Source organism: Triticum dicoccoides, chromosome 2A (assembly GCF_002162155.2).
Source record: "Triticum dicoccoides isolate Atlit2015 ecotype Zavitan chromosome 2A, WEW_v2.0, whole genome shotgun sequence".
NCBI lineage: Eukaryota > Viridiplantae > Streptophyta > Magnoliopsida > Poales > Poaceae > Triticum > Triticum dicoccoides.
The window spans coordinates 284,506,892-284,530,028 of record NC_041382.1 but is presented as its reverse complement, the minus strand read 5'-3'; positions in this window follow the sequence as shown (position 1 = coordinate 284,530,028).

Here is a 23,137-nt window from a genome sequence, read left to right as displayed (position 1 = left end):
AAGAAGGTAGTGGAGTTATAGCAGCAAGCCAGCTTTGACTCTTGGCTAAGCTATCCTACGAGACACCACTTGTAAAATAGTTTTTGCACACAAGTCCACTAATCACCATCACAATACTCCACCGTGGATCCTCCCTCGCCATCCTACGAAGGGGCCATCCGCGGTACTCACACTTATCTTGAGTCTTTTAGTAGTAACCATTAACTTGTCTATGAACTGTATAGGCAACCAGGTAGTCCTTTACTGCGGATGCGGCTATTCAAATAGATGATGTTAACCCTGCAGGGATGTACTTCCTCATACATGCTCTCACCAGTTATCGTCGTTTACACGACATGTATTCGGCAACCTTCAAGCGGAAGCCCAACGAGGGTGTCGGCCATGGCCTACCTAAACACTCAAGTCTCTAGTCCAGGTCTATCACCTATCCAGGTTAAATCCGTAGGGAGTCCGGCCGAGGTTTCCACATACGGCCCCGAACGATGTGTACAGGGTTCCCGAGACACCAAATGGGCGACTCAGTACACCGTGCAATGGTGTATCTACCGCATCATACCCCACCCCTAGGGTCAGCGCTACGCACGGCCGCCAACACATAACCTATAGACACCAGAAACTAGTTGCAACTCCTGGACAAAGGACTAGGGTGGTTAACAAGCCGAGAGGGTCAATTAAGGATCCCAATGCATGGTAGTAACTGATTCTTAAATCACACATACAGATCTCAGTTCTTAAGGACGGCCTCAATCAAACAACCCACCATGTCCTCCTACATAGCCTCTCATCGATACCTTTACTAAATCATGTTCAACACATCCCTCACATTACCGACGTAATCATTTCACTCTAGCCCATCACCCAGATGAACCAGACCTGACACAACTCTAAGCATAGCAGGCATAGCAAGGTAGGAAACACAGACATGGCTCAAACAACTCCTACACATGCTAGTGGGTTTCATCTAGTTACTGTGGCAATGACAGGTCATGCAGAGGATAAGGGTTCAACTACCGCAGCACACAGCAGTTTGAAACGTTGTTGTCTTAGTGCAGTAAAAGAGAGCAGGAGCGAGAACATGGGATTGTATCGATATGATCAATGGGGTTGCTTGTCTGATGGAGGAGTAGTAGGGTACTACCCTTCAGTCGGATAATCGAAGGTATCCTCGGAGGTAGAACTTACCACGAAAGACACCACAGAACACAATCATCACATGGCAATATGCAACAATATGATGCATGCTTTTACATGGCAATATGATGTGTCTTGGCTAATGCATTGTTAAACATGTTGGTTTGAGTCTATTTGAATCAAAGATTCAAATGAAAGCTCAAGTTATTAAGTCATATAAGTGCATTAGCTTGTTTCACCTAAACAGCAAGGTTAAAGTGTTCTCTCATGCATGAAACCATTACAGATGGAAAGATTGAATTTTTCTGATCAAATTTCATATATAAATCTTTGCATTTGGAGTTACAGATTAAAAGTTATGAATTTTTGAAGTTTGTAGTATTTTCTGGAATTTCCTATATAAAAGTAAATACAGAAAATAGTTATTGCGTCAGCAGTGCGTCATGGTGACGTCAGCGGTCAACAGAGCCGGTCCAGGTCAAACCTGACCAGTGGGACCCCCGTGTTAGTGCAATTAGCCTAACTAATTTTTAGTTAGCACTAAACCTAACTTAATTAGCAGACGGGCCCCACCTGTCATGGACTCAGGGAGGAGTCAACCTGGGCCCACACGGAGTCAACCAGGGTCAAACGGGGTCAAACTGGCTGGTGTTTAGCCGCCGGAGAGGCCAGACATAGCTGGGAGCAAACCGCGTCGAGTGGTGGTAGTGCTGGAGCTCGGGGTGGGCAGAAACGATGCTGGCGACGACCTTGGCGATCGCCGGAGTTCGGGCAAGGTCGAACCCGAGGCTACGGGGCACGGCGAGGCACGTAGGGTGGTGCGTTGGGCTCCTACGAGTGCGGTGAAGACGATGATGTGCCCGGAATCAAGCCCAAGTGGCTATGGCCATGACGGCAACGTGCGGTGGTGGCGGCTGGTGCGGCGGAACTTGGTGCGGTGGCTACGAGGCGCGAGAGCAAGGACGAGAGGGATGGAGAGGTGTAGCAGCTCACGGCGAACACGACGGTGCAGACGACGCGGTCGGGGATGAGCTGATGCGGCGGGGACGGTGAAAGGGATCTCCGGCGACGGCGAGGCCGAGCGAGGTTGTTGCGGTGGCTTCGGGGCACGCGAGCGCTCGAGGCTCGTCTTGCTCGAAGGAGAGGAGTGCAGTGGAGCTTCTGGACACGGTGGCGCGGCGCGAGGACGAAGGTGAACGCGGCTACATCGACGGTGCGGCGGTAGGGGCGTCGGCCATGGCGAGAGAGGGTGAGGGACAGAGGCAGGGGGAGAACGGGTGTGTCTGCAAGGTCAAGGCGGTGACATGGAGCTTGCTCAGGTGTCCACAGGCGCGAGCGGCAAGAAGGTGGCGTGGTGGCGAGCTCTCGCGTGCCGGCATCTCCTCCTGCCTGCCTGCCTGGCGGGAGGAAGCAGCTGGCTAGCACAGGCCAGCACAGTGCTGGGCCGCCAGGTGGGCTGCGGCCAGGTAAGCGGTTTCTTTATTTCTGTTTTTGTTTTTCCATTTTCTGTAACTATGTGGCTTTATGAAAAATAGTTAAACACTTCCAAAAATCCTGAAAATAATCAGGAGCTCTGTTTGGATTATTTCCAACAGCCCACACTTATTGCTAGAATTATTTGGGCATTTAAAATATCTTATATCATTTAAATGCCCAAATGCTAATAGATAAAGATTTAATCCAATGAACTTATGTGTCCTAGAAAAATGTGAACCCATTTTGTCAGAGGTTCTAACGTAAGACAAAAAGGGTGGACTTTTTAGAAGGGCATTTCAGATTCATTGAAAATGATTTTAGTAAAGCCTAGTTGTTCCCAGGGAGTGCTGGGGGTTCTGTCATCCCCATTTCAATTTTCTAGAAAAGTAGACATGATGCAACACTCTAATGCATGAACTAGCTAGGGTGTGACAAATCACCCCCACTCAAAAGAATCTCGTCCCGAGATTTAGTATCCGGCGGGAAGAAGGTGGGGTACACAAGTCGAAGACGATCCTCCCTTTCCCAAGTGGCTTCTTTCTCAGAGTGGTGTGACCATTGAACCTTGAGAAACTTGATGTTATGGCATCGAGTGGTATGCTCGGCTTGATCAAGGATACGAACGGGATATTCCCGATATGTGAGATTATCTTGGAGATCAAGCTTTTCGTGGTCCACTCCACGGATAGGATCTGCGAAGCAACGCCTGAGTTGAGAAACGTGGAAGACTTCGTGAACTCTGGAAAGATGCAGAGGTAGTGCCAATTGCTAGGCAACTTCTCCTCGTTTGGCAAGAATGCGAAAGGGTTCAATGTAACGAGGAGCCAATTTTCCTTTGATACCAACGATGGGTTCTGTCGGGGATATACCCCGCGGTGTAAACCGGCCGGAAGGATAATCCGGCCGGACTTGGCGATTCACCGGCGGCCTGCACAGACCAGACGGTTTATAGTTCATTGGTAATCCGGCAGACGGGCCAGAGGAGCAACAAGACCCGGCGGCCTGTCTGGCGGTTCATGAAGGCCGGTTCAACCATTGTGGGCCGGTTCAAGAGGAAAGGAATATTTGCCTTACAAGGAGTTAAGACCAACACTTGTATCCGGTTTGTATTAGAGATAGACTAGTCCTAATCCTAATAGGACTCCACATGTAAACCGCCCCTTCAACATATATAAGGAGGGGCAGGGCTCCCCAAAGAGGGACGAGTTAGAGGCGACAAGCTACAACCAAGAAGAAACAATCTTAGGGCTAGACACAAAGAGGAGAGCCGGTTTACGGCGATTCCCTCGTGATGATAATGAGACCTAACCTCAAACAGCATGTAGGGTTTTTACCGGATGATGTTTCCCGGGGCCCGAAGCTGTCTAAACCCTTGTCTTGCGTGTTGATCCGCCCTGCGTCTCTCGTCCCACTCAACCCCTCTCAAGCTACCACATAGATGCGTTGGCCTCGCGACTAAGTCCTTACACTAAGGACATCTGCCGTGACAAATCCACGACAAGTTCCCTTTAAAGGAGTAACCCGAAGGTAAGCCTTCTCGCCGACTTCATAAGTCATGAGCTTATGTTTGCGATCATATTGGCTCTTTTGACGAGATTGGGCTGTTTTCAATTTCTCACGGATAACGCGAACCTGCTCTTCTGCTTCCTGAATTATATCTGGGCCAAAGAGTTGTCTTTCCCCGGTTTCTGACCAGTTAAGAGCCGTTCGACATTTTAGTCCATAGAGAACTTCGAAAGGAGCTTTGCCCAAGCTAGCTTGATAACTATTGTTGTAAGCGAACTCCGCGAATGGTAGGCATTTCTCCCAATCCATACCGAAAGGGACGACCAAAGCTCGGAGCATATCCTCCAGCATTTGATTGACTCGTTTTACTTGACCACTTGATTGGGGGTGGAAGGAGGCACTAAAGGAGAGACGAGTTCCCATAGCATTTTGGAAACTTTCCCAAAATCGAGAGGTGAAGAGACTCCCACATTCTGAGTTAATTTCCAATGGGACACCATGAAGACACACTATTCAGGAGATGTACAAGTCAGCTAGCTGGCTAGCGGTTATACTCTCATGAACAGTTAGCAAGTGGGCTACTTTGGAAAGCCGATCGACAACGACGAAGACAACATTATTCCCTCTCTTGGTCCTGGGAAACCCGGTAATCAAATCCATACTGATTTTATCCCATTTCCATTCAGGAATAGCCAAAGGTTGAAGGGTGCCAGCAGGCCGTTGATGCTCTGCTTTAACACGATGACAGACGTCGCAGTTAGCAATGTATTGAGCAATTTCTCTCTTCATCCTAGTCCGCCAAAACCTCTGGCGTAGGTCTTGATACATTTTAGTACTACCAGGATGAATTGTGAGAGGGGATTCATGAGCTTCCTTAAGGATCAGTTGCCGTAGTTGTTGTTTCTTGGGAACCACTAGGCGGTTCTCAAAGAAGACAACACCTTGATCATTCACAGAGAAACATTTAGCAGCTCCGCTAGCATTGTTCTGCTTGATCCGAGATATCCCCTTGTCATACCGCTGGGCGGTTATGATCTGATCCATAAGGGCCGGTTTCACCACCAAGGTAGATAGGAATCCCTGCGGAACAATGTGAAGATTAAGCTTCCAAAATTCCTCATGGAGAAGTGGTTGACCTTGTTGTAACATCAGGTTGTTACAATAGGATTTACGACTTAGTGCATCAGCCATAACATTGGCTTTTCCCGGGGTGTAAGTTATCCCTAAGTCGTAATCTGAGATCAACTCGACCCAACGTCTTTGCCTGAGATTCAAATCCGGTTGGGTGAAGATATATTTCAGACTTTGGTGATCGGTGAAGATCTCGCAACTATTACCAAGAAGGTGATGTCGCCAAGTTTTAAGTGCATGGACTACAGCTCCAAGCTCTAGATCATGTGTGGGATAGTTTTCCTCATGTGGGTGTAATTGCCGTGAAGCATAGGCAATTACCTGACGATCTTGCATGAGTATGCAACCTAGTCCTTGTCGCGAGGCGTCGCAATAGATAATAAAGTCCTTGCAGAAATCTGGTGGTACCAGTACAAGAGAAGATGTCAGGCGTCTTTTCAGTTCCTGAAAGCTGAACTCGCACCATGGGGTCCACTCGAACTTTTTATCTTTCTTGAGGAGTTCAGTTAGAGGTTTAGCAACCTTGGAGAAATTCTCGATGAAGCGGCGACAGTAGCTCGCTAAGCCAAGGAAACTACGAACTTGCTTGACCGTTTCGGGTGGAGTCCAATCAAGGACGGATTGAACTCGCTCATGATTGACAGCAATACCCTTACCAGAGACTACATGGCCTAGGTAGGTCACTTCTGGCAACCAAAATTCACACTTGGATAATTTGGCATAAAGGCGATGCTCTCAAAGTTTCGTCAATACCAGCCTTAAATGTTCGGCATGTTCTTCCTCATTCTTGGAGTAGATGAGTATGTCGTCAAGGTATACCATGACGAATTTAGCCAAATACTCCATGAAGATTGAGTTCATTAACCAAGAGAAGGTGGCTGGGGCATTGGTTAAACCGAAGGACATGACGGTGTACTCGTATTGGCCATAACGAGTAACAAAGGACGTTTTGGGAATGTCCCCGTTTTTGCTTTTGATTTGGTGGTAGCCCAACCTCAAATCCATTTTGGAAAAGACTGAGGATCCAGCGAGCTGATCATACAGATCGTTGATCCCGGGGAGCGGATACTTGTTCTTGATAGTGACCAAGTTGACAGGTCGGTAATCTACAACCATCCGATCCGTTCCATCCTTCTTCTTGACGAAGAGGACGGGGCAAGCCCAAGGAGCATAACTAGGATGGATGAAACCCGTTTTCAAGGACTCATCGAGTTGTTTCTTAAGTTCGGCTAGTTCTAGGGGTGCCATCTTATAGGGTCTTCTAGAGATCGGGACGGTTCCTGGAACAAGGTCTATCACAAACTCGACATCCTTGTCAGGTGGAACACCTGGCAATTCTTCTGGAAAGACATCCGGGAAGTCACGGACTACCGGAATATCTTCAAGGTCTAGAAGGGGGTTGGCATTTAGGGAGTAAAGCTGGCGCTTGGCCACTCGAGTTAATACATTGACTGTCTTGCCCGATGGATGAGTAAGTTGAATAGTTCTAGTAGAGCAATCAATCTTAGCATAATGAGATCCAGTCCATACCCAAGATGATGTTTATGTCCGAGGACTTGAGAGCTATTAGTGATGCAAGGAAGACAAGTCTACCGATAATGATTTCATTCCCATGGCTTACTCTAGAAGTTTGCCATTTGTAACCTGGAGTTTGAATTACCATGGAAGTGGGCATGTCACAGAATCTCGTGTTATGCAATCGAGCATAGCTCTCAGATATGAATGAATGAGATGCTCCAGTATCGAAAAGAACAGATGCTGGATGGCAATTAACAAGGAGCGTACCAAGGACGACATTAGGATCATCACGAGTCTCCTCAGCTAAGACATAGTTGACATGGCCACATGCAGTGGTGGCTGGCTTGGCATAGAATGTCTTTCCCGCTGGCTTACCACGACGAACAGACTTTCCAGACTGGTTGGGGTTGTTGTTTTGGGGACACTCTCGACTATAGTGACCCGGCTCTCCACACTTGAAACATGTCACAACATTGCGGCGTGGAGGAGCATTAGCAGCGGGGCCACCATAGGTCTTAGGCAGTGCAAAATGTTGGTTGGGGCGAGGCGCCTCAAAGGATGGCCTCGGAGTGAACCTGGGTGGCAGAGCTGTGTTTGGAATCCACACCTGGCGATTCTGAGATCCAGAGCCGGATGAAGAACCAAAGTCACGGGAGTGCTTGTGTGAGGCGTCATAGTCAGTTTGACCTGTCTCAACACTGATGGCCTTATTGACCAGCTTCTGAAAGGAGGTGCACTCGTGCAGACGAAGATCGTGGCGAAGCTCGGGGCTAAGTCCCTTGAGGAACCTTGCCTGCTTCTTGGCGTCGGTGGATACCTCTTCAGGAGCATAACGTACCAGATTTCCAAACTCACGACTCTATGCATCCACGGTCTGTCTACCTTGGGTGAAATCACATAATTCTTCTCGCTTATGATCCATGAGACCCTCCGAAATGTGATGCTCATGGAAAGCCTCACTGAATTCAGCCCAAGTAGTGATTTGGCCAGCCAGGCGCATAGCCTCAAAGTTTTCCCACCAAAGGCTAGCATGGCCTTCGAGGTGATAGGCAGCGTAGGTAACCTTATCAGCTTCTGCTACGTTGGCAGAACGTAGCTTATGGGTGATGTTGCGAAGCCAATCATTCGCATCGAGGGCTTGACGGAATGATTAAACTTTTGTGGGCACAACATCACAAAGTCATTGATTGACACCAAGTCGTTCCTCTAATGACGTGCAGTATTCTGCTCAATCCGCTCCGGCAAGCGGTTAGTATCACGCTTGTTTCTTTCTCCCTCCAGCATAACTTCGGCCAGAGAAGGCAGGTGAGGCAGATTCTCATCCCTAGCTGCACTGGCTTCACCCTGCTCCGGGGGAGTAGGGTTGCTGCGGGTGTTGACCATCCTAGTAACAACAAGACAACGGTTTAGACAAGCATGGCACAAACTTGGCAAGGAAGTGCAGAATGTAATGGATAACACGGAATGCTGAGATGTTCATTTGCACGACATGGTAATATAGAAACTGCCATATATATACCATCGGTCATACACACCGTACATAGTTTAGTACAAGCCCAGGCTAGAGTACACCGTACATCTCATTGGAGGCATTCCAAGCTCCTATACATTATTTTTCTACACCTCCGGAACGTGATACACACCAAGTCGTATTCCACGGGTCACGCAAGACTGTGGAGGATACAACTATTACAATACTAGTGAAGCTACTACCAACTCAGACGTTGCCGTAGTATTCTTCATAGGGATCACCACCATGTCCTGGGAGCTGAACATGATCATCTGGAAACAGTTGGTCCTGTGGGGCTTGAGGTCCACAGGGACTCGGATGTGGCCTTGGTCCAACAAACGATGGTAGACGGGGTCCATGGGGAGGGGCGATGCCTCCAACATCATGCCAGTCCATACAATTTGGCAACCCAGACCGCACGGGGTATAGGTCCCTCATGTCCATGTATCCAGCCTGCACGACAGGTGCAAACCGTGTCAAAGTGGCGCAGTGGTCAGAACAAGAGTTGAAGAGCTCCATTTGCAAGGCACGATTTTCACGTTCCTTGTCCTCAAGCATCTCGGCAATGGTGCGGAGTAGTGAATCCTCATGTGTAGAGTCACAGTACAAAGCCTGATAGTACCCCTGTGCCCCAGGGAGTGATGTTGGCATGTAGCGGAAATCGGTGTTCCAAAGCAAGGCAGTTCTGGCTCGTATGATAGTCATCATTGAGTAAGTTGCGTCATGCATGGACATCTCGATAGTAACCGCAAGTCCATAAGAGCAACGGAGGGGTTCAGTAGCTCCAAGATAAGAGGGGTATATCCTGACGGTACAAAGGTATTGGCTCTTATTGAAGTCTCGAAACTGCTCCTCGATGGTATACTCAGGATACCATTGATAGCCTGTCTCGACCATCACTCGGACCAACATGGCCATGTGACCAGGTACATCAAGGCACCGAGTCAGACGAACCACTTGATTCTGTGAATGGGCGGCCATCTGAAAGCATGAAAGAATGCAAAGGTATTAGAGTTTCCTAGGAGAAATCGGACAGCATAACGGCTGTAAATGCTCAGAAAAAGATTCGAGACATTCACAACAGTTGGCAAAACCACTCAACAACATCATATCGAGGTTCTGGTTCAACTGACAACATACTAAAAGTAGTAGAAACTGAACTGAGGCTTGTAACCAACAATCCTAAAGTTACTACGGATTAGTAACACGTGAACCTGATAGAGAGAAGAGAGCCTAGTCCTTAACCCACGTCGAATGAGAAGATAATGACTCAGATCAGAGGGCATAAGGTAAAGGAGTAAAAGAGCCTTACGTTCCCTCCCACAATAAATTCCCCTACATATAACTAAAGCATTTCTAGACTCGACATCGACCAGTTTGGCTCAACGAACCTACAGGCAGTCCGGCTCTGATACCAACGCTGTCAGGACCCCAATTCCAAGTCACACTGATCTAGCCTTTAACACCTCATATCACTTTACGGCCTCACGCACTGTCGGTGTACAAAAAGAGGGGTACACTTTTTGTACCCCTATAACTGTGCACGGGCAGTCTGAGCCACGTGCACCACCACATTGAGCAAGGCAAGGGAGGTGAGCCAAGGTAAGGCCGAAGCTCGAGAGAAGCAGAACGACGCCAAGACCAAGCCCACAAAGAGCAAAGAAGACGAAGCGGACCCCCCAACAAGATCCTTGCCGAGAGGCGGTTTTAGCAATCCCGGCAAGACCCTTGCCGTGGCAGCTCGCCCCACACCTACGGAGTGAGTCACCCTTGAGTCCACTGACCCCATAGGGCAAGGATTCGGGAGACATCCCCGTGGTGGCATGCAGATCTTTGTGAAGGCATTCAAGATCAGATACACCCTTTAGAAGATGATGATCCTTGGCGGGATCCCAGCCAAGGAGGACCACAAGGCCCCCGGCAAGAGCCTTGCCAGGGATGACAGCAGGCGCCACAACAAGACCCTTGCCGGGGCCCCGGCAAGGCCCTTGCCAAGAACACCCGTAGGGCCACCATCAAGCCCACGCCAGTCAAACCTCCACTGCCATTCGCATGCAGCTGCCGACCCAACCAGCTGGGCAGGCACCTGCGTGGCGGCATGCGGATCTTCGTGGAGACCCACCACTGCGCCACCTCAGCTGCCTGCCTGCCTACATGGCACCACGGGTGCCGCTGGCCAGGGCGCGTGTCGACACGAGAGGGAGCAGCGACGGACGAGACAGGGCTCTCCCCTGTCCCCGATAAAGCAAGGACACCTGGGCAAGACGCATTAAATGCACCTTGTCATGTAATGCGAGGGATAACCTCACATCACTATACCCTTTCCACCTCCTGTGTGCTACTGTGGCAACCCCTTTCCTATAAAAGGAGGCCCGAGGCGACCAAGATGAGGATTCGGCTTTTTGGAGCTCCTCACGCCCCATAGCTAGCTCAAGAACACAGATATACAATCCACCAAAGCAGGAGTAGGGTTTTACGCATCCTCGTGGCCCGAACCTGGATAAACGAACCGTGTGCTATCTGTTTGATCCGCTCTTCTCACGACCCCGCGCCCCGCAACCGTAGTAGGGATTGTTGTTGTTGGGACCCCGATCCTAAGTCACACCGATCTAGCATGTAACACTTCATATCACTTTGCGGCCTCATGCACGGTATTCCACGGGTGCCACCTTACCTGGCCCGGGATCGTTTGCACCTTTTGGCTCACGTATATGATAGTGTAGCTAGCATCCATATGACAGAGAACCCGGGCCGATATGACTAGTCGTGAACCCAAAGTAACACTAACTTACAGGGACAGGCATACATGAATCAACCTCGAGCATGTTGGTCAACAACGTATGAATCCGGGCTGTAGCACTGGGCTAACAGGACTACGGGAACCCGGGCTGTAGCAGGCTAGGCAGGACTCCGGATGTCACCGCGTGACATTTCCCCAAAGGGACAGACACATGAACGAAGTGAATCACATGCTGGCCAGTCAAGTGTTCCGGAGCAGTAGTGCTAGGCTAGCAGGACTCGGATGAACCGGGCTGTAGCGGACTACTATGGCTCATGGAAGCACAAGACTACATTTCCCCATAAGAGAGGCTACCAGGGGTAAACAACTAGGTTGTCAGATCCCACACATAGCAATACACGTTACACGTACGCATAACATGCAAGTATGTGTTGTACAACATGGCATCACAACATAACTCAATCTCATATAGATAAAGGCTCAGAAGAGCCACATAGCATTCAGTACAAACATGGGTCTCATGACCCATCATTCAGAGCATACAAGCAACGGAAGCATTACATGTCTGAGTACAGACAACTACAAAGGAAAAGACTAAGAAGCCTGACTAAACACGACCCTCCCAAGGGTACACGATCGTAGCTGGGATACAAGCTACTCGTCGAAGTCACTAGTGTAACCAACTGCAAAACATAAATAAGCAAACGTGAGTACGAAGGTACTCAGCAAGTCTTACATCAGAACTATCTACATATGCAACATTATCAACAAGGGGGTGGTGGAGTTTTAACAGCAGCAAGCCAGCTTTGACTCAGTGGCTAACCTATACTACGAGTATCAGAAACTTCTTTGAGGTAAGAAGACGCACACGAGTCTACATATTCACCATATCAATACTCCACTATGGATCCGTTCCCGTCTTCCTACGAGAAGGCCATCCATAGCACTCACGCTTATCTTGCGTATTTTAGAGTATCCACTTCAAGTTGTCTATGTACTACATAAGTTCTCCAAGTTTCCATATCCGAGGAAAATGGCTATTCGAATAGATGATATTGACCCTGCAGGGGTGTACTTCTTCACACACACTCCCGCCACTTATAGCCCTGTACACGTCATGTACCTCGACAACCTTCAAGCGGAAGCCGGGCGAGGGAGTCGGCCATGACCTGACTAACCACACAAGTCTCTCGTCCAGGTTTATCGCCTATTCGGGTTCCATCCGCAAGGAGATCAGGCCGGGGTGTCGCTCACGGCCCCAAACGATGTGTGCAGGGTTCCCAAGCCCACCATCCGGGTGCCACTTGGTACACCGTGCCATGGTGCCTAGTCTCTCCCAAGCCCGTCCCGTCGGACACCACCTGGTAGACAAGTAGCACTACCTACAAATGCCAGAAACTAGTTGCAACTCCTAGACAAAAATCAAGTGGATTAATAAGCCGAGAGGGGCCGGATAACCGGAACCCAATGTGTGGTAGTAACTGGACTTGGATAACATACGCAGAACTCAGTGCTTAAGGACGGTTCCAATGAGACAACCCACCATGTACTCCTACATGGCCTCTCATCGCTACCTTTACCAAAACATGTTCACACACTTAGCCTTTACCGGTAGGACATGTTCACCACTCCGATTCATTCCCGATGAATCAGACCTGACAAAACTCTAAGCATAGCTGGCATAAAGAAAAACAAGCATGGTTGAGCAGGCACATCAAGGCTCAAGCAACTCCTACTCATGCTAGTGGGTTTCAACTATTTACTGTGGCAATGACAGGTCATGCAGAGGAATGGGTTCAGTTACCGCAGCAGAAAGTAGCAGTTTGAATCGTTGTTGTCCTAATGTAGTAAAAGGAGCAGGAGCGAGAGAGTGGGATTTATTGAGATGCTCAAGGGGGTTTGCTTGCCTGATAGATCCACGAAGAAGCACTGCTCCTCAGACAGGTACTCGGGACACCTTCCGGAGTAGAACCTATCGAGAGGGAACGGTGCCGGCAATCAATAAACAACCATATGCAACAATATGATGCATGAAGATGACATTTCAAAGATGCTATGATTTGCCCTAATGCATGTAGCATCAATTTGGTAGAAGTCCATATAATCAAGGGTTCATATGCAAACCCCAAATTAAGTATATATCATGCCATTATTACGTTTTCACTTATACAGCAAGTATAAGTTGGTTTTTCAATCATGAAACTGGCATAAATGGATTCCTTGCATTTTTTTTGATGATTTTTCATATATAAATTATTTCATTCTGAGCTACGGTTTAAATTCTATGATTTTTAGAAGTTTTAACTATTTTCTGAAATTTCCTAATTTATTTTAAATCCAGAAAATAGCTTATTGCGTCAGCGTGACGTCACAGAGGCGTCAGCAGGGCTGACCAGGTCAAACCTGACGTGTGGGGACCACACGTCAGTGACACTGGGGTTAACCCCGGGTCAAACCCGCACTGACCAGGGTTGACTTGGCTCTGGGGCCCACTCTCAGCGGCTGGTGGGGTGGCTAATGGTGGGGATTAGCGCTAATTAAGCCGCCACGTCAGCCTCGCCGGAGTTCGGCCGGCGACGACCAAACCGTGCGGCGGTGCTTCGCCGGAATGCGCTACAGGCGGCGGAAGAGCGCGCGGAGACCACCGGGGCGTAGCCCGTCGTCGTCCGCATCCAGTGGAGCATGTAGGATGAGCTGGGGAGTCCGGAGCTCACCGGAATGGAGATCGCGGCGGCTGCCGGAGTTCGGGGCTGGTGCGGGTTAGCGCTGCGGTGTGCTAACAAGCAAGGCGAAGGTCTGGCGGGGCGCTACACATTGCGGGGAGCAAGTTGGACTCGCTGGGGTGACCATTTGGTCGCCGGAGCTGCACCGATGACGAGCTCAAGCGGCGGCGGCTAGGGTCATCAAGGGGGCGACGTCTACGGCTCGAAATCTAAGGGGAGGAAGGAGGGGATCCAGGCAGGAGCTCATAGCGGTTCGTTCGGTGGCCTCAGCGAGCTCGGGAAAGCGTCTGAGCGGGCGCACGGTCGCCGGTGATCTCGGTGGCCCGAGGTTGAAGAAGACGGCAGTGAGGGCGTCCGGCGGCGTCCAGCGTCGCTTGGCTTGGCGAGGAGGTCGAGAACGAGGTAGCGGAGCTACTAGGCACGTCGAGGGGTCGAGGGGGAGGCTCTAGGTGCTGCAACGGTGAGCGGCGGCGGCGGCTGCGTTCGGTGCGTGCGAGGGAGAGAGCCAGGGGAGAGGATGGGGACGAGAGAGAGCGAGAGAGAGTCAGGGGATCGCGTGGCGTTCTCAGGGCGACGGGGAGACATGCAGGGAGGCAGGAGATGGCCGGCGCGTGGCGAGCACGCGCCCCTGCCTTCTGGCATGAGGAGGGAGATGACTGGCGTGGCGAGTCAGCTGGGCCGGCTTGTTGGGCCAGAGCAGGTGGGCCGCCAGGTGAGGCCGGGTACGATTCCCTTTCTCTCTTTTATTTTGTTTTTGTTTTCTATTTTCTGACACTTGTTTTGTATCTAAAAGAAATGTTAAAACATTTCCATAAATGCTGAAAATAATTGTGGCATCTAGATATAATATTCCAGAGGCCCTCACCAATTCCCAACATTTTTGGAGCCATTAAAATATTTATGTAATTTAAACAGCTCCAAATCAAATATTTATGCATTGATTCAAAAATCCAAAATGTGTAGCAAAAATGTGCATCACCTCTGGTGGTTGTTCCCAACATTATCCAAAGAGCATGAACATTTTTGGAGAGCATTTTGGGTTCATTGAAAATCCATTTTAAAGTTGAACCTATTGGAAAAAAACTTTGGTGCTAGGGTTTCCAACTTTCCCCATTTCAAATTCATTTGAAATTCAAACATGATGCACAAAGCAAGCCTAGGATCATACCAGAATTAGGGATGTGACACTTGTGATCCCATAGGTGTCGTTCCCACCGACATCTTTGGCATGCCAGGTAAGGGGCGCAGTTGTGAGAATCGGCTTTAGCAGTTAGTTCGAGCTTCTTCATCGTCATGGCGCCCAAGAAAAAGACGACGGTGGCGCTTGGCCCGTCGGAAGCCGGACATCCCGTCCTGACACGGGCGAGTAGCGGACCGGTCGCAGAAAGGACCCGGGGCGCCGTTCGCAAACACCAACACCGTCCCAGCAGCCGGAGTTTGGGAGGCGGCGATGTTCGTGCGCCTGGTAACGGGCCGCACGCCGCCAAATCCAAAGACGGAGCCAGGCCCTCCGCGGGTGGCGCGGGGCCTTCCAAGATCGCTGCCACCCTGCCCGAAGGCGATGCGAGGGCCTCCAAGACTCCCATGCCGGCGCCGATGGCGCGCTCCTCTCAAGCGGCGCGCGACGAACGGCGTAATCACGCCGAAGACCCCGGGCGTCACCGCGGGAAGAGCCCCGAGCGCCACTCCCGGGAGGTAGAAGACCTGCCCGCTCGCCGAGGCACTGGTGAAGATGGCATGCGATCGCGGGGTCGTGATAGAGCTCCTTCTGACATGGTCAGAAGTTGAAGCGTGTCGGGATCCGTGCAGGTTTTGCTGGCACCAACGCCAGCAGAAGCCCTGGCGCACACGCAGTTCCTCCTTGATTTTCCTCCCACTACGGGGAAACTCGACGAATGGAGAGCCACTATCCGAAGCCTTGTTGCAGTGGCCAACAAAGACGAATCGAGTCTGGTGGAGCCCCCGGGTCGACACTCCGACGGAGTCCCACGCACCAGTGGCAGGAAAGCCGGCGGCGCCGCGACCACGGTGCACTCGCCTCCTCCTCGCCCGGTACCGCGGACGCCAGCCCGTCGCGATGTTACGGGCGACGAAATCTCCATAGCATCGTCTGACCCGCGGACCCACTGTGACCAGCGCCAAGTCCTTTGGGAACGAGAACATGAAGATGCTCGAACTACTATCGAGCGCCGGGGTGGAGCGTGCCACCAGTCAGACAGGCGAGCAGGACCTGCTGTGAACCACCCTGCACCGGAGAGCCCTGGAGGCCTACCTTACGAGGTAGGTTGTCCGGCTTTTACCCATGAGCTGCGGCAGTTCCAGTGGCCCACTCACCGCACCTTCAAACCTGACGTGGGCGAAAAGTACAGTGGCAAGACCCACCCGTCCGAGTTCCTCAGCATCTACACCATTGCGATGCAAGCTGCCGGAGCTCGCGACGATAAGGTGCTTGCGAATTACTTTCCGTTGGCTCTTAAACCCAACGCCATGTCATGGTTGATGCACTTGCCGGTAGACTCTATTTCCTCCTAGTCGGATTTGTGCCATGAGTTTGTGGGCGCCTTTACTGGAGGCCACCAAGCCCATGGCCAAGCGAGCGACCTGCATGTCGTTCCCCAGAAGGGATGCGAGAGTCTCCGCAAGTATATACAGAGGTTCAGCCGGATACAGTACAATATCCCTGATGTTCACCCTGCCACCATCATCAGCACGTTCCATCAGAACGTGCGTAACCGCAAGATGCGCGAAGAGCTGGCAATGAACAAGGTGAAAGATGTAGCAGAACTCTATGTTCTTGCTGACAGATGTGCCCGGGCTGAAGAGGGAAGGAAGTACCCCGGCGAAGACACCGGCGTGGAAACCGACTCCTCAGATGAAGATGCTGCCGCCCCGGCGAAGAAGGGCCGGCGCCGCAACAGGAAGCGCAAAGGTAAATCCGTGCATGCCGTCAAGGGATCTGATGACACCGGCTCCACCAAGAAAACCAAGGCAGATGACCCCAGCAAGGAAATTGCCGGATGTGTCACCTGCCGGGCCTTGGCAGTTGCCGAGAAGCCAGGAAATTTCGACAAGCAATACTGCAGGATCCATCACACCAAAGGCCATGCTCTCCAAGACTGCCGACAGGTTGAGCTCCTCGCTGAGAAGCAGAGGGCTGAATATGAGAGGCGGGACAAGGAGAAGGGCCAAGACGGTGCTAAGGGGTCCGGCAAGAAGCGTGATGGCCAAGCGGGCCGTCGCGGCAAGGATAAACAACAGGAGAGGCCCGCCCGGGGCCGTGACAAAAAGCCAGAAGACGACGATCACGAAGAGGACGACGAATCCAGCGACAAAGAGTTTCAGAAAGCTACAGAGGCCATGTGCGTCGACGGCGGCGCCTTGCTGCATACTTCTCACCGCCAGCTTAAACAGTGGGCGCGAGAGATTACAGCGGCAGAGCCGTCGTTTGATGCCCAAAGGCCGCTGAAGTGGTCCAGCACACCTATCATTTTTGACACTGAGGATCACCCTGATCGCACTACTGCGGTCGGGTGCTTGCCATTGTTGGTTTCACCAACAATACACAACCTCAAGGTGACAAAGATGCTAGTCGATGGCGGGGCCGGTCTGAACTTGATCTCGCCTGCCGTGATCGAGAAACTGCAGATTCTTGATGGAGACCTCGAAGAGACGGGCACGTTTCAGGGGGTCAACCCGGGAAGAAGCCAACCTAAGGGAAAGGTCACGCTGCCCGTGACTTTTGGAAGCGATCTGAACTACAGGACGGAGAGGATCGTGTTTGATGTTGCCAAGATCCCCTTGCCCTACAACGGGATCCTTGGCCACCCAGCGCTGGCCAAGTTCATGGCGGTGTCACACTACGCCTACAACACCCTGAAGATGCCAGGACCTGCGACGATCATCACCATCCCCTCCGATAAGAAAGATGCGCTGATTTGCGCTGACCAACTATACCAGCAAGCAGTTGCAGCAGCTGCCGCCACTAGGGCACTTGCTCCTGCCGCTGGGACCCCGGGAGGGAAGAAGAAGAAGAAGACCGGTGAGACATCGGACACCCACTCCGGCAAGCGCACCTCTTCGGAGTGTAGCGCTCCCGTCGAGGACGTGCCAGAGAGCTCCACCGGCGGAAAAAAGAAGCCCAGGGCCATACCGCCGGGAACCAAGAAGGTTTCTGTCAATGAGGACGGCACAGGGGGGGCTTTCACCATAAGCTCCACCCTTGACGACAAATAGGAAGACGCGCTCGTCACCTTCCTGCGGGCGAATGTCGATGTGTTTGCATGGCAAGCTTCCGACATCCCCGGCGTTCCCAGGGAGGTGATTGAGCACCACCTTGCTGTCTGTCCTCATGCGCGGCCCGTCAAGCAGAAGGTGAGAAAGCAAGCTTTGGAATGACAAGAGTTCATCACAGAGGAGATCCGGAAACTAGAAGCAGCGGGTTTGGTAAGAGGAGTGCTCCATCCAACGTGGTTGGCCAATCCGGTCGTAGTGCGCAAGGCTAATGGGAAGTGGAGGCTGTGTATTGATTACACAGATATCAATAAGGCTTGTCCTAAGGACCCCTTCCCGTTATCGTGCATCGACCAGATTGTTGACTCCACAGCTGGGTGTGATCTGTTGTCATTCCTCGATGCCTACTCCGGCTACCACTAGATCTTCATGACAAGAGAATACGAAGAGAAAACATCATTCATCACCCCATGTGGTACGTATTGTTTCATGCGGATGCCTTTCAGGCTGAAGAGTGCTGGTTCGACGTTTGCAAGGGCGGTCCAGATTGGTTTTGAACCCCAGCTCCATAGAAATATGGAAGCTTATATGGATGACATAGTGGTTAAAACCAAGGACAGGGAAACCCTCATACCGGATCAATCTCAAGCTGAACCCTGAGAAGTGCGTCTTTGGCGTCCCGTCCGGCAAGCTTCTCGGGTTCTTTGTGTCACAGCGTGGGATAGAGGCCAATCCGGACAAGATCAAAGCTATAGAGCAGATTGAAGCACCCAAGCGAATCAAGGATGTGCGTCGGCTTGCTGGTTGCGTCGCCGCCATGGGCAGATTCATTTCCAAGTCTGCCAAGCGCGCCCTTCCCTTTTTCAAGATCCTGAAAAAGGCGGGCCCGATGGAGTGGACGCTAGAAGCCGAAGCAGCATTGCAAGATTTGAAGAAGTACCTCTCCTCCGCGCCAATACTAGTTGCGCCTAGGCCACAGGAGCCATTGCTGCTATACCTGGCGGCAACGAACCAGGTGGTCAGCGCTGCACTAGTGGCGCAGAGAGAGGTTGACGACGAGGTAATGGCAGCGACATAGCCCGACACCACCAATGCAGAGACGACACAGCCAGTTGAAGTGCCGCCGAAGAAGAAAATGATGCAGCACCCGGTCTACTTTGTTAGTTCCCTCCTGCAGGGAGCTAGATCAAGGTACTCCGGCATGCAGAAACTGCTCTTCGGCCTTCTTATGGCCTCGAGGAAGCCGCGTCACTACTTCTAGGCACACGAGATCACTGTCGTCACTTGCCTCCCTCTGCAACGGATATTGCACAATCCAGAGGCAACGGGAAGAATTGTGGAATGGGCACTCGAGCTATCCAGCTTTGGCCTCAAGTTTGAAAGTACTTCGATGATTCAGAGCCGAATCCTGGCGGAGTTCATTGCAGAATGGACCGCAACACCTGACGAAGAAGCCCAAGAGACTGCTCTCCCCGGCAAGGAGGCAAGTTGCAGTTGGATCATGTACTTTGATGGAGCTTTCTCCTTGCACGGCGCCGGGGCTGGCGTACTGCTTGTCGCGCCCACTGGAGAGCACCTCAAGTATGTGATCCAGATGCACTTCCCCAGGGAGGTGTCAACAAAACATATGGCAGAGTATGAAGGGCGGCTTGCCGGTCTTAGGATCGCGGCGGACCTCAGAATCAAGAAGCTCATCGTCAGGGGCGACTCGCAGCTCGTCGTCAAGCAAGTCAACAAGGACTACCAGAGCCCATTGATGAAGGCCTACGTCGATGAAGTGAGAAAGCTGGAAGAGCATTTCGACGGTATACAGGCTGAATACGTTCCCCGAGCGGAGAACGATATCGCCGATTACCTGTCAAAACGCGCTGCCCTCAAGCTACCTGTGGAACCAGGTACCTTTGTGCTCCAGCTAACTCAGCCATCTGTTGATCCATCAACAGAGCAGAACAAGAGGAGGAAATCAGGACCTGGCAAGTACTTTCCCGCCGAGCTCCCCGGAGCCGCCGGCAAGGATGTTGCCGGGGACATTGAGCCTGCCACGGGACGGCTAGCTCCAGCGGAGCGTCAAGCTCTTGCCGTCGAGACAGCTGCTCCTATAGCGGAGGAAATGCCTTTAGTCCTTGACGTCGAGCCCCAGGCTCCAGTGTGGGCACAGCATACCGTCCGATTCCTCCAAACAGGGGAACTTCCTGAAGAGTAGGAAGAAGCGGAAAAAGTAGCCCGTCGCTCTACCATGTACCAGTTCGTCGATGACGTCCTGTACAGAAAGAGGCCGGACGGTGTGAAATTGAAGTGTATCCCTCGGGAGGAAGGACTGGAGCTATTGGCGGAGATACACGGAGGCATATGTGGATCCCACATCGGCTCAAGGGCCCTTGCCGGCTAGGCATTCGGCAAGGCTTCTTCTGGCCCACCGCCCTCCAGGATGCGACGACACTAGTCACCAGGTCTGAAGCGTGTCAGTTCCATTCAAAGAAGCTTCATCAGCCAGCTCAAGCCCTTCAAACCATTCCTCTCTCCTGGCCCTTCTCGGTCTAGGGGCTCGACATACTGCGCCCTTTCCCCCACGCTGTCGGGGGCTTTGAGTACTTGTACGTTGCAATCGACAAGTTCACAAAGTGGCCGGAGGTGGAGGCAGTGAGGAAGGTCACAACCCAGTCAGCCATCAAGTTCTTCAAGGGACTAGTGTGCCGTTTTGGTGTACCCAACAGGGTCATCACCGACAACGGCACACAGTTCACAAGCCACACCTTCATGCAATATATCCAAGACCTTGGCAGCAAAGTCTGTTTCGCTTCCGTTGCTCACCCATGAAGCAATGGTCAAGCTGAGAGGGCAAACGCTGAAGTACTGCGAGGCTTAAGGACCAAGACCTTTGACAGGCTGCACAAGAGTGGAAGGCGCTGGATTGATGAGTTGCCGACGGTTCTTTGGTCGATCAGGACGACGCCAAATCGAGCCATCGGCCAGACACCCTTTGCCCTAGTATACGGGGCAGAAGCAGTTGTCCCCACTGAACTCATATACGGGTCACCTCGAGTGCTCGCTTATGATGAGCTTGAGCAAGAGCAACTGCGGGAAGATGACGCAATGCTCCTTGAGGAAGATCGTCTTCGGGCGACTATGAGAGCAGCACGCTACCAGCAAGCCTTGCGCCGCTACCATAGCCGCAAGGTTCATGCCCGAAGCCTTGAGGAAGGCGACCTTGTCCTTCGGCGCGTTCAATCGGCCAAGAATTCCAACAAGTTGACGCCAAAGTGGGAAGGCCCTTATCGGGTAATACGAGTCACCAGGCCCGGCGCAGTCTGCCTGGAGACCGAAGATGCCGTTCCGGTGAGTAACTCTTGGAACATTGAGCATCTTCGCAAGTTTTACCCGTGAGGCGCGGCTTGCCGGGCCCCCCACCAAGCCACCTTTTGTACAAGCATTGTCGATGATGCATGTAACCCTTTGTACAAATCCAGGCGCAGACCCTGAGCATAAATAAATGAAGCGCTGGCGCCCTAAGTTATAGCATGCATGCTAGGTCGAGTCTCGTCCTTGGTTAGGATTGATAGTGCTTAGCGGTGACTAACCCCTAGCTTAGAGGTTGAGTGTGCGTCTCTTTGCCGTTCTTTCGTATTCTTTGGTTCGTAGGACTCACGGATATCCTTGCCGGATCACTTGAGGACGAAAAAGAGAAGAGGGATACACCAGCATCTAGACCCCGGCAAGCCAGTATTGCCGGGGGCTGCAAGAGCAAAGATTCACCCACAGCAAACCAGAGTTGCCGGGGGCTACAACTTCAGATAAGTTCTTCATCCCTTATCATGCGTTCCCTTATGGACTGAGGTATGTGAAACCTCGTTTTTTCCTAAAGCTACCGTGCTCCCCTAACTCTAGGCCCTAGGGCTCATTCCTGGGGCCAGGTTTGGTCGTAGTCGCGGCAGCGAGAGGATGAAACAAGGAGCCTGAACCCACCTCATCCCTGCCTCCGCCAAAGGTGTGAGGAAGGTCGAGCGAAGTGGGGAGAGGACAAGGCCTGTTGCCGGGCAAGGAAATGTTTATCTTAAAGATATCAAGGATTTACTCCTTGTCGTGGGTTCTGCCCACAAACAAATGACCCGGCAAGCATCCCTTTTTCTCTAAAAACATTCCACTCAGGTAAAGTCCATAGGGAATGAAAAACTTGAATGATGGGATTACAAGTTTTAAATTCAGCTAAGGCCTGAAGGCTTACAAACTAAAAAGAGATAAGGTTCCCGTAATCCCTTTCTTGTCCCTCTCCTTAGGAGGCAGGTCAAGGAGGCAAGAAGGGAAAAAGGGGCGCCTAGGCGAGCTACGGGTGGCAGAAGACACCAAGAGAACATCTCGGTGGCCGTCCGAAGGCTGGATGGTGATGGCAGCGCCGGAAGCAGAGCTCAAAGACGAGGCGGCAGGACGTCAGCATGCGTCGAAGGCGTCGGTGCCCGCGTACTCTGATTTGACGACCTAGCCGCCCGTCCTCTTCCTCTTCCGCAGCCTCCCAACGCCAGCCGCCCAAGGAGACGACCCCGAGAAGTTCAGGGAGCCGGCGACACGGATGATGGGGTCGCCAGTGCCGCACGGAGCAGCGCCCGACACCTAATCAGACCCGTCATCCTACCGCCTACTACCCTTGTCGTCGTTGCCGCTGTCCTCCTCGTCACTCTCGCCCGAGGAGGAGTCTTCGCTATCAGAAGAGCTCTCCACGCAGCACCTTGCATGGGTCCCAAAGCACCCGAAGACCTTGACGGAGAGAAGGACACCCTCCATCAGCTGAAATGGAGAGTGAGCCCCTTCGTCAAGCGGTGGATATGAGCGAACGTCTTCCATCCTCGACGAAGATACATCTCGTGAGGGGCTGGGAAGTCGACACGAACCCGCATGCCCCTGATCCCACAGCCCCTCATGTGCAGCTGCAGCGACTCCGGCGAATCCAGCTCCATCTCTCGTGCGAATGGAGTTGGGAGACGAAGGCGACGGCGAGGTGGCCGGCGCAGCCTGACAAAGAACTCGCAAGGGTCATCCCCAACGTGGCCCTCCATGGGGGGAGGAACTGCTGGCGGAGGCGAGGCCGGCACGCCGCCCCGTCCTCCTCTTCCCCAAGCGCCTCGGCCTCGCCCATGGCCTCGGCCCCCTCCCCCTTCCCCTCGCGGACGGCTCTGCCAC